Source organism: Centruroides sculpturatus, unplaced genomic scaffold, assembly GCF_000671375.1.
Source record: "Centruroides sculpturatus isolate CEXI.00-Female unplaced genomic scaffold, Cexi_2.0 scaffold2006, whole genome shotgun sequence".
Lineage (NCBI taxonomy): Eukaryota > Metazoa > Arthropoda > Arachnida > Scorpiones > Buthidae > Centruroides > Centruroides sculpturatus.
Genome location: NW_019386144.1, coordinates 66,621 through 79,880, shown reverse-complemented (window position 1 = coordinate 79,880; position 13,260 = coordinate 66,621). Strand labels below are relative to the sequence as shown.

At 29.4% G+C, this 13,260-nt stretch overlaps 1 pseudogene; it reads left to right on the top strand.

Moving 5' to 3' along the window:
* Nucleotides 1–3,127: 3,127 nt before the first annotated feature.
* Nucleotides 3,128–7,437, top strand: LOC111613781 (annotated as a pseudogene).
* Nucleotides 7,438–13,260: the final 5,823 nt, after the last annotated feature.

The window sequence follows — 13,260 nt, the reverse complement described above, 5'->3', positions numbered from 1 at the left end:
CAACAGTATATACATATATTATATGTAATTATGGTAAATTCTTATAAAAAAAATATGTATTTAAGTTTATAAAAATCGTAAATTCTAGTATCATGCTCAAGCGGATATTAAGTGGATGGTCAAGCTCCTCAAACGTACACTTTGGTAATAGCAGCCGTTTACACTAGCACATTGTCCTGCAAGACGTGAATAAGATGCAAATGTATGCAACAATTCTAACTAAAATCAATGTTTTTATGCGATTTATAGAGATTTCGCGTGAAAAACTGTTTTATTAGTCCACATACAAATGGAGCAAAATGGCACTGTTATTATATTATTCCTATTATGTCTAAAACATAGTTAGACCGAAAACTATTTTGACGTCTATTACGTAGTAATTCGTCAATGATACCAATTAGAAAATGTGTTCGTGAATCTTTCTACAAATTCGCGTTGTTACATCATAACGAGCATAGGCACTGGGTGTTAATGCAGTATCAAAGGAATGATAGATTTGGTTAGAAATTCTGCAAAATAGTGAAGCGGATACATTACAAACTTTACACAAATATAAAGTAAAAATAGATTTTATTAATCTTTTTTACAATTGTCCACCTTTGTGTAAAATTTTCCACCGTAAACATATCGACACTACTCATTTAAATGTCTTTTCTATTCCGTTGTCCTTACATCTATCGCATAGGTCATGTGAGAAGACACTTATTTAATGTGACGTAACACTACACTCACTTCCTCAGCAGTTTACTTACAAATATAATCACACACCAAACAATTTGCTGAGCTTATTATTAATTTACTGTCAAACGTTTTCAGCCTACTTCCAATAGGCCATCTTCAAGGCATTACCGTTCTACAGTCGAATACGAACATTCGAATAAATTTTAAATTTAAACTTTTAACATATTTTTTTTAACATACCAGGTTTCTCGTGGTGACACTCACATAATCTTTTGCAAACAAGAGACAAACAAACGGGATAAGCTAAAAAATAGATTTAATAAGTTTACATACAACAGGAATGTAGAAGGAATAATGGAAGAATTATGTAAATATAAGAGCACAAGAACTGTTTATAAACGAGCGCCAAACATTTACAAATCGCTAAGGAATGATAAGGACAAGATAGGAATGAAGGAAAACGCTGGTGTTTATAGAATTCCCTTTGAAAATCAACAATTAAAAGGGGCAAAAGTTTATATGGGTGTTACCACGAGAAACCTGGCGGTTCGTTTAAAGGAGCACATGTATGACGTTAGTAAACAACATCATCATCTTGGCAATCATGGCACAATCAGATGGAGCAAATGTGAAGTGGGATGATGCAAGGATAGTTAGACCGGTCCATTCTCCGACTATTGCGTTTGGCATAGAAAAAATGCAGATATATAAGAGTAAAATAAATAACAATTCCTTAAAAGCAAAGGATGCTAATGCTCTTCCGACGGCATGGAAATACTTGTTAGAAAAGGAAATGAGAATTAAAAACCCGTAAACTTATGGAACGTATATTTTACTAGTTTAATGTATATTTCTTGTTATATTAATTTTATATTTATTATACAGTATGATAAAAAAATTTTTTTAGTTAAGTATTTAATAGTTTACAGTTTATTGTAAAGATTTTTAAAAATATGTTATAAGTTTAAATTTAAAATTTATTCGAATGTTCGTATTCGACTGTAGAACGGTAATGCCTTGAAGATGGCCTATTGGAAGTAGGCTGAAAACGTTTGACAGTAAATTAATAATAAGCTCAGCAAATTGTTTGGTGTGTGATTATATTTGTGACATAATACAGTAACCGAAAATCACAAATTTATTAAATAAAAATTTAGAAATACATTAGTTAAACCTGTATATTGACCATACAAGAAACAGAACACAAAACGACACAATATAGTTTAATAAATATTACACGTAAAATCGTTCAATTCATTATAAAAAACACAATATTTAAAATTCAAATTGACAATACACAAACACAATAAGTAATATTATAAAGTAAAATTATTAAAGAGTTCTTAGTTTCTATCAATTCAATGTTTGTTTCAGGTATATAAATGTATGTAGTGAATGGATTATGCCAGAACGAGAATAAAATACCAACTATATTATTTAATTAGAGAAAAATGTTCGTCAGATAAGTCATTAAAATATCCAGGTATGCAAGTACAAAGCTTGGTTACAATATAAAACGTACTGTAATAAGATTATATTGATTCAAATACATTATAACATTTTTCAGATGATTTTAGGAAACTCATCAAGAAGTATCAAAGAACCAACGTTTTGTATCAATTGCTATCTACATTCTTTCACGTATATATTAAAAAAATTTGGGGTAAATGTTTTACCTTCGTGCCAGGAAATCGAGGATGACACTAGCAATTTTGATCGGTTGTATTATTCTTTTTATGTTGTAATTTGGGTTATGATATGCTTTTGGGGTATGTTTGTTTGTTTTGTTAGCGAGCAAACATCTATTAAATATTGCGGGGGTATTCTCTACAACATAAAAGATAGTTATACTACAGTAATTTTCAGTAAATGTTTCATGATAGGGATATTTTCGTCAGTGCTGATTTGCTTGATAAAAAATTATTTTCAGAAACATCCAAAAATTCAAACATTCGAATATAATTATAAAGGCGAGGTAGAAAAGTTGTTGGAAGTCAGGAAATGGGTTCGAAAATTCGTATTATTCATATTTGTTTCTGGATGCGTAATAACATCAGTTTTATCAAATATTCAAATGTTTGTCATTCCTATTCCGGAGAATCGATTAATAACTTGTTCAATTTTTTATCATTTTCTCTATATTTGGTCTTTTGGAGTCACTTTACATTCCATTGCTATAGGATTTCTCATATTGTACTTCATAAAATTAAAATTTGTCAATATATATCAGGCTTTATCAGAGTGTAGAATCAGTTTGGAAAGAATAAAAATTGCTGTACGAATGGAAGAAAGAAAATTTGTTGAATTATGTGAAATTACTAAAGAAATAGACTATATATTTTCTGATATATATTCGATTATATCCTCCTGCATGACAAATTCAATAGCTTGTTGTTTGTATTTTGTCATATTTGCCTCTCCCTTTGATAAAGTCTTTTTCGGATTTATGGCATTGATTATCACATTATCATTTATTGTGGTTGGATCGATTGTTGCTGATGTGCCAATGAAGGTAAGCCAATATTTCTAATATCCGATAATAAGACATAGAATTAAATATTAAACATTATCTTGTGTGAAATTATTTAACACACCCTTTCTCACCTGTCTGACATTCTATATATTCATTAAAGGTAAATAAGAGTGCTTAAAATCTCCAAAGCGCCCTGAAATATTATAGTTCAGACGTGTGTTTGTTTTAAAGAGATTAGTAGAAAATATTATTCAATTATATAGATAATAACTGTTTAAATATTATTTTCAGGCTGCAGCGCCTATCGAAGAGTTACGTATTTTAAGTAATTACGAATTAGACGTTATTGACAAATGGAAGGTAAAGTATTTTTGATAATGAATATACCCTCACTAAACTAATTAGCAATTTATAATTTTAAATACTTGCCTATAAATATTTATAGAAATGTTTTAATTTATTACTCTCATGTATTACAGGTGGTACTATTCATGAAGTGGATAAATGGAGGATACGTTGGATTTCATTACTTTGGAACAATTCTGTTCACTAAACTCTACGTCATTGAGGTAATTTCAAAACATACATTTGATTAAAATGTTAGTTCACAAAAGAGGCCCAAGTGCAGTTTTCCGGTTTCGTCATAAAGGACACTAGAATCACTGATTCCAGTAAGGAGTTACTCAAGCCATCTGTTAACATATTTTATTTAAAAAACACATATATTTTTAACTATTATAAAATGGCATAAAGCTTAATTTTGAGGGTAGGGATGGGTTTCTTTAAAAGTTTTAAATGCAAGTAAAATTGTCCTTAATTACGACGTTACATGATCCCCCTTTATCACTTCACTTCCTCGACCTTTAATTACTAAAATGTAATATCAACAATACTCTCTAATTAATAAACCATAAAGCAAAGTTTCAAAAAATTTCGGCAAAAAGCGCAAGAGATATTAAGCTTCAAATAGAATGAATTAAATGTTCAATGGTTTTATTTATTCTGCCACTGGTGGGTTTGATTTGTGTCTCTATATGAAAACTTTTGAGACACTCTGAACTTATTATTTCTAATGTATATTTTAACTTTATTTTATCAATAAATAGCAGTTAGTTGATAAAAGAAATGAGTAAATATCCATTAAACTTATTATATAGTCAATCAATGTTGCGCTTTTTTAAAATTTTTTGGACATTTAATATAATAAATAAAAGTCGACCCCCTATAACACTGTTGATAATTGCGTTTTATATGAACTCCATGTTGTACGAGTCACTTACATTTTACAAATACGTGTGCCGGGCTGTGAACGACTCACGTCTTTGTAAAATCTAAGTGACTCGTACGACATGGAGTTCATATAAAACGCAATTATCAACAGTGTTATGGGGGAGGTCTACTTGTACGTTTTTTCTTTCAAGAATGCTGAAAAAACTTCGGATTCTTTGAATTTTCAAGTAATTTTTAAATTTATTTCTAAAATTCGTGAACAAATAAAATAATAACTTATTGTGTATTAATTTTTTTTATAATTTTTTAATTACTTTTACAGTCATTAAGTTCAATTTGGAGTGCATTATCATCACTGATGCAATTCAGAAAACTGATGTCGGACGAATATCTTTCTTCGATCTGCAATAAAACATTATTCGAAAGTTAAAAATAATTAAAATAGAATTCGAATTCAAAACGAAAGAATGAAAAAATCAGCAATTTTAAGCACTAAGAAGTATCGTGAAATACAAGATCGTGATCAGAAATTTTTATTTCGATTGTTAATTTCAATAAGAAAACATTTTTTTACGTTTTACGTTCCTTTTTATTCGCTGTTAATTGCGATTATTTATTTTGTATATATTGGTAGAATACAGCAATTTAATACAAGAACAATACTGGTAAAAGTAAATAAAAAAACATTTACTAAATGGGTTTCTTCAATATCATACTTAATAAATGTATATATATGTTATTCACGACAATAAAATACAGTACAGTCGACCTCCCTATAACGCTGTTGATTATTTCGTTTTATATGAATTCTGTGTTGTACGAGTTACTTAGATTTTACAAATACGTGAGCCGTTCACAGCCCGGCACAATAAGTGACTCGTACAACATGGAATTCATATAAAACGGAATAATCAACATCGTTATAGGGTGGTCCACTGTATATCTAACTATATTGTAAACAAACACGCGATAATTAATACAGTATTATATTCGTTTTTATCGTGAAAGTTTACATTGTTTTAGTGTAAACTGTGTTCGTGTTTTATTACTTTTCGTAGGAATCATTATAGGAAGTGTAATGTAAGATTTTAGGTAGAATGCTGCAATATAAATAAAATTTGAAATTGTTATTAGTGCAAAATAGCCAAACAGACAATAATTTAATGTATTTGTTTTGGAAATAAAAATAGAAAAAGGCTTTTTTCTTATCTATATTCATCATATATATAATAAATATACATAGTTCACATGAAAACGTTCTCTCATCTTCAACCGAAACCGAAACCATCACTGTACAAAAAAGTTCTATAAACGTTGTTCGTTGTTCGACAACCGAGTTATTCTACGAAAATCAGAACAAATATGAAGTTCAAAATTATCGTTGTAAGCTTTTCTTATAATTTAATTTTGTATTGAAGTATAATTGAAAATTACCCACCTTCCTAATGGTCCTTTTTTTAAGTGTCAGGAGAGGCGAGCAAGTGACCTTACCATAAGTTTTAATTTATTCCAGTCTTTCTTCACAATGGCAAGGATTGTTTTCTTGTAATTATTATTATTATTAAAGAACTTTATAAGCTATACATACCATGGTTGGTCAAGGGCACAAGTGGAATGTGTAAATAGTGAGGAATGGAGTTAAATGCATCAGTATAAATGCCCGTTATAAAGTATTACAGATACGCAGACCCAATCCGGAATACCTTAATGGAAATGCCGATTTCTTTTATCTGTAATTACGATGATAGTTTTGGATTAATTTTGCTCTAATTTATAATATTCCTACCATCAATTAATAAGAATAAATTTTGAAATTTCATTAGACTTTATTCTCTTTTTTTTTGTGAGAGTGGTTTAGTTTCTGGAGCACGTGTGTCTTTTTATCATTACTCACTATTTCTGAATTTTCCTGAAAACCTCCTGTCCTATTTTTATCTAAATTTATTTGAATATTGTCCATCACTTTATGGAAAACCTATTGGAGGTATGACAAAACAATAGTCTTCTTTCCACTTTGTTTTTCTTTTTGTCTTTTTTTTATTATTTTTACATAGCTTAGCATTCAATGTGATTTGAGTACATTAAGAATAAATAATAGATAAGCTTATACACGTGGTAAATCCCTGTACTATTTCTTATTTTCCATCTATTAAACATACGTATTTTATGAAATCATCTGCAATTAAGGTACATTAGAAAAGTCATTAATGTTATTAATTAAGAATTACTTAATAACAAAAATGTAGTAATTATTTTCTGTAATCTCCAAGATGTTCTTGAATCCAGCATTGGCTGCATGGAGTAACTATTGAGCACTGTTCTTCGCGGATTTTTTGGCATATCTATTTCTGGCCATATGTAAATTGTTTGGGTTTATATATGCATTTATCAGTTAATTAATTATAGACTAATGTCTCATTAGTAAGTTCTCTTAAGTGCTCTAACATCCTTATATTGTGCATATGTTGCATTGCATTATCTTATTAATTTAATTAATAGTTTCTTGCAATTAATTTGCTTGTGTTTATGGTAGGAACGGCGTTAAGCTCGATTGTTCGAGGGGAACCTGGTTTTTTTATTAGAGATGATTCAGTTTATAATGTAGTTGTGATGGCTTATGCTTTTGTTATTATTTTTTATAGTTATAACTATTAATCTATTACCTTCATTGATTTCTTTAATGTTAGGAGCTCCTGCTATGGGTTTTCCTTGTATGAATAATACGAGATTTTGCTTGCTTCCTCCTGAGTTTTTTTTAATCATCTTCTGCAGCTTTGGAGAGGGGGAAGGGGCTAGGTGGACATTGTATGCTTTTCTATCATCTTCCTTGGCTCATGCTGGTGAGTTCTGTGGATTTTACAATATATTTTTTTACATTTTTTGGCACATTTGGCAGGTGTTTCTTCTATTTTAGGTACTATTAACATTAATACTACTATAATTAATATAAGAAGTGGGACGTGTTGGATCGGCTTCCTTCGTTTGTGTGATTTGTAATAGTAACTGCTGGTTTGCTCTCGTTATCTTTGCCTGTATTAACAGGAGTTATTACTATATTTTTAATTTATCGAATTTTTTATCACATTTTTTTATCATTCTGGTAGGGGATACAAAATTTTTTTTTATTTTNCAAAATGGTGTTTCGTCGTTTTTATTAATTAGAGACACAGATAAAACAAATACTTGTGTTTTTCAAATAAATTTTCGTTTGTTTCTTTTATAATAAAGAATTTATCCATTTCTAAGTAAAAATTCAAAGTGTCTGTAGAAGTAATTTTTTAAAATATCCTTTTTTCTTGATAAAGTTATAATATTTATTATTATTATCTACACATGTAAGTCCTTAAATATACTTGTATATTCGGCCACAAGTATATATTATATATACTTGTGGCCCAAAACTCCTTGACTTCTTCCAATGGGGCCCAGAGAAACAAAAAGGTTGGACACCCCTGCAATAGGCAATATCGACTTCGCATGGCAAGAATTAACTAATAAAAACATGAACAGAGTGTGGAAGAAGGTATGGTTATAGGTATCCAAAAACTATCAACGAGAAGAGCCTATCGTTACCAAATTGTCAACCTAATAGATACAGCAGGACTAGGAAATGCAGATGAGAAGGATATTTAAGAGTTGCTACCAGCATAACTCTGTTGATATGTACTCGATTGCTGTCAATATAAAAAGTTTCTCCAGAATCGAGTTTAATCAGCATGACTCTGTTGTTATCAGGAAAAGTTTATTAATTATATAACACGCCTTAAAATACACAGGAATAATTTTAATTTATTCAATAAAGTGGCCATATAAAATTTATCGAGTCCTGAACTAATCAATTTAATAGGAAAGAGTGAGTAATTAGTGAAGAATTCACTACTTAAAGTAATTTATTAAGTATTCTCGTGCGCTGCATGCACTAAAACACGAGAATTTGTAAAGATTATTGATTGATTGATTAATTGATATAAATTCAATATAATTTCCAATGCATTCCGAGTAAGTTAATTAGTCTTTGAGAAACTTTATGATTTTTAAAATCACAGACAGGAGCAATTATATTTATGTAAAAAGAGCAAACGTCGTTAGTAAACAGTCGCTTCTTAGAATTACTAGAAATGTGCCTGCTTAGTCCACAATATCATTGAATTTCAACTAATTTGAACAGAAATGAAATTTTAACAGTAAGTAAAATCAATGCATTCCATTTTCTGTGAATCAGGGGGTTACAAGGATATTGATATTTTCAGATTTTTCAAACTTTTTACTAAATAAACCGACTTTTGAAACGAACTCTTAGGGTACGACTATGCAGACGCGAATTTAGAGCGAGCGAGAGGTTGCGAGCGATTTAGTTTTCGCAAAGGAAAATCATGCACAAACGAAAAGCGAGAAATAACGCCATCGAGAGCGAATTTCTGGTTATCGCACATATCTGACAGGTTTTGATATTTATCGAGTCTCGCCTCTTCTCGCCACATATTCTCGCTCGCTTGGAAAATTCGCTTGCTCGCGTCTGCATAGTCGCACCCTTATGGCGTATCCTAGATGCTATGCACGTAACGCAGGGATATTTGAAACACTTGTCTGTTATTGCCTTTTTCCTAATCCCGAAGAGAAACTCCAAATACCATTATCAACAAACAATAGAAAATTCGTGACTTCTTACTATTCTGCGAATTAAAAAAAATATTAACACCCTTGCTACAGAATATAGAATGTACCCAAAGTTATTTCGCTCCTGTCAGGTACAATACTTAAGGTAGATAGAGGTCCATTAGATGGAAATAATATTACGGGGAAAGTATTAGATAAATAAAAAAAAAGGTTCAATTAGAACAAGGATTAAAATACCGATTGTAAAAATAAAGAAATATTTTGTTTAAATGTAAATTTAAGTAACAAGATACACTAAATCCGTGTTTACAGTATAAAGCATTCTATAATAAGTTAACAATTTAAATATATTATACTTTCCAGATGAATTCAGGAATTTCATCAAGAAATTTCAAACAACCAACATTTTGTATCAATTGTTATCTACAGCCATTCACGTATATATTGAAGAGGTTTGGCATAAATATTTTACCAACGTGCCACGAAGTAAAAGATGGCGTTAGCAATTGCGAACGGCTGTATTATGCTTTTTTACTCGTAATTTGGGTTCTGATTTACTTTTGGGGAATTTTTATTTCTCTGGTTAATGAGGAAACGAGTATCCAGTATTGCGGGGGTTTCCTTTACAAAATAAAAGATAGCTACATTACCATCATTTTCGGTAAATATTTCCTCTTAGGGATTCTTTCTTCGCTACTGATTTGCTTAGTTAAAAGTCATTTTAAAAAATATGTAAAAATTCAAACATTCGAATATAATTATAAAGTGGAGATAGAAAAGTTGTTGAAAGTCAGGAAATGGGTTCGAAGATTTGTATTATTTAAATTTGTTTCTGGATGCGTAATAATATCAATTGGGTCTCACATTGGAATTCGTTCCGTTCCCATTCCAGAGAATAAATTGATCATTTGTTCAGCTTTTTATCAGTTCCTTACGTTTTGGATCTTCGGGGTCCTGTCACATTCCGTTCCTATAGGATTTCTCGTATTGTATTTTATAACATTAAAATTTTCCAATATCACTCGGGCTCTGTCGGAGTGTAGAAGCAGTCCAGAAAGATTAAATATTGCTTTACGAATCGAAGAAGGAAAATTTATTGAATTATGCAATATCACCAGAGAAGCCGATAATAAATTTTCTTACTACTTTACAATTATATGCTTTTCCATCACAAATTCCATTGCTTGTTGTTTGTATTTTGTCATTTTTGCCTCTTCTATTGATAAACTCATGTTTGGATTAAGGGCACTGATCCTCACGATATTATTTGTTGTATTTGGTATGGCTGTTGCTGATGTTTCGGTGAAGGTGAGTCAATATTTTAATGTTTTTTTTTAAGGAATAGTAGTAATTAATTTTAATCTTGTTTTATTGATACCTATGAAAGAATATTGCTTAATTTACAATATTTACGATGGAAGAACGGAAATAAATGACTTCATGGAAGGTTTGCAATAATAAAGAAAAAAAGGAATTCACGTAGAATAATTAGTATAAACTGTTTAAAAACAATTAAATTGTTTACAAATAGTTTATTCGGATTACTTTACGGGAGATTTTTCTGTGATAAATACTAACAATAAAACATTTTCAAACTTTCCTATTTCAATACACACGTGAGCCATTGTATTGCTAACAGAGAAAATGCCTCTTGTTGAATAAAGGACAGATACAACCCTCGTTTGATAAACACAATCCTGAGAATTTCATACGCTAAAAAATATTTTACGGTGAACATGACGAATAATGTAACCAATTAACTGGTTAATTATTTTAAAAATGAAATAAATCCTTTAAATATTTTCAGGCAACAGCATGCATCGAACAGTTACGTGTTTTAAGTGTTAGCGATTTGGACGTTAATGATAAATTAAAGGTAAAATTTTGTCAAAATCATTAAGAGGTTTTACTGTACAAATTCACATTATGATATTTTTGAGCATTTTAATATTGTAACAGGAAATTTTTGAATTGTATGCAAATATAATATAAAATATATAAAAATAAATGTACTGAGTTAACAATGGATCAATTGATAATTGTATCTTATAAATTGTAACAGTAAAGGTGAAATAAATGATCTCTAATAGTTTTTAAAAGACATGAATAATCTGACAAAGTAACGATGTTTTGTTAGATTATTCGTGTAAAATTTCAGAAACAAGTATTAATTATATTTTCCAAAGAGAAATTTATACACATACCAGGGTACTGCTGAGCATTTTGATACCAAAATAATCAAACTTTAACGTGGGAATTTTTTTAAAACTCAGACACAATACCGCAAAACTAATCCCAGAAACCTGAGCTCGCTTACTGCTCGCCCAGGCAATTAATTCTTGTAATCTGTATTAATTGAACGCAGTTTACTTTAGGCTTTTAACAAAATGTACGCCATATGTCTGCCCGTCCATTATCTCGTAGTCAGGTAAATGAAAATGGACACCACATATAGAAAACTGTATACGAAAGCTCCGATTTACTGTATATGAGCTTTCGGTATACACGGGAAGTCAAGTTATTTCAATTCAAAATGCATTTTCACCTAAAATGAGTTAGATGACCGACACAACATTATTACTAACAGGAAAAGTATGATGTACAGGGCAAGCCACTAGTAATTTGAGGTGGAGAGCATATATTTTAAATTAAATAAATTAAAAATATAATTAAAAATCGCAGCTGGATTGTTATTATGTCTCAAAAATAATTTCTCGTTTCTTTGTGTTTTTGTCTTTCATAGCTAACTTATACACATGGTGAGTTGTTATATTAGAACTTATTCTGCATACATTCAAACGATAACTAAATAATTCATCAAGCTATCATTATAGATAAGTAATGTATTATTATTTATAATAAAAATCTGAACAAATTTCTTTATATATGTAGTTATATTTAATTTCTTAAATTTATTATTGTAAATTGGTAAAGAAATGAAACCAAAATTTATATAATAAATATATTTTATTGTTCTTTCGCTTATTTTATAATTTTAAAATATTATTTATAGTTATTAAGTTCGATATGGAGTGCATTATCATCCCTGATGCAATTCAGAAATCTGATGTCGGACGAATACCTTTCTTCGATTTGCAATAAAACATTATTAGAAAATTTATATAATTAAATTTACCGAAATGTCAAAATTAATGTAATTAAGGCAACATTTGAAAATAATTAAAAGCATCGTCCTGTATAATTAAGCAAATCAGCCTAACAAACTCTTAAATATATTGATGCCATTCTGTACCTTTTAATGTCTGTATCTTTGATATTTCTTAATCTACGTAACAATAGATTGTGTAACATTGTATTTAAGTTAACACATCGTAGTATAATACACCACTACCAATCAAACACTCTTCTTTAAATTCCAAATAAATCATAAATGTAAAACTTTAACAAGCTGTTTCTCTTTACTTTTAAAAAAGTGGCTTAAATCGCTGTCACAATTGTTCTCTTTTGTCACCAAAAGTTGTTTATTTTTATTGTTATTTACAATAAGAAACCTTCACTCTTCACTGTTAATTCTTTTTCTTTATGTATTTATATTGTTTCTTAGAAAATTGCACTCATGCCTGAAATTCATAATAACAGGAAAAGAAATGTAGAAGAATAGACTAAATGTATTTTCCTTCGAGTTATTTAAAAACATATCCGTTTTTTAAAAGTATTCATGAGGAAAATTCCGAGGAAAACTCTGGAAATATAAATAACGGTGTTAAATAAAGACAGGATGGTAAACTAAAGTAAAAACCATAGTAATTGTTTTTCTACACTGAGTTGTGTATTTCAATGCTTACAATATATATAAAATAATTAAAAGCTTTCTATCTGTCTCTTGTAAATTTATTTTCCACACTTTTAATAAAATTTATACAGTTTAACCGTCTTTTTTATTGTCACACAAGATGTATTCCACGGAATCCCAATGTTTGCAAATGGAAAGAATGGGATTTATGTCATTTATAAAGATCACATTACAGAAAACATTTCTGTGTATACAATCAGCCACAATTTTTGATGCTTTCTGTAATATTTCAAGCAAAGTGTGTTTTTGAATTTACGTATTTGAACTTTTAAAGTTAAAACTAAAATCATAGAAAATATTCCTGGCAAAAATAGTCGTTAAATGTTAAAGATAACATTCTTTTCAGTAGGATACAACAATGCGCAATTTTTATATTTATTTTCATAAACATTGAATCTTTAAAAGTTAAACATTATATAAAATTGTATTAAATATAAAAGTTTAT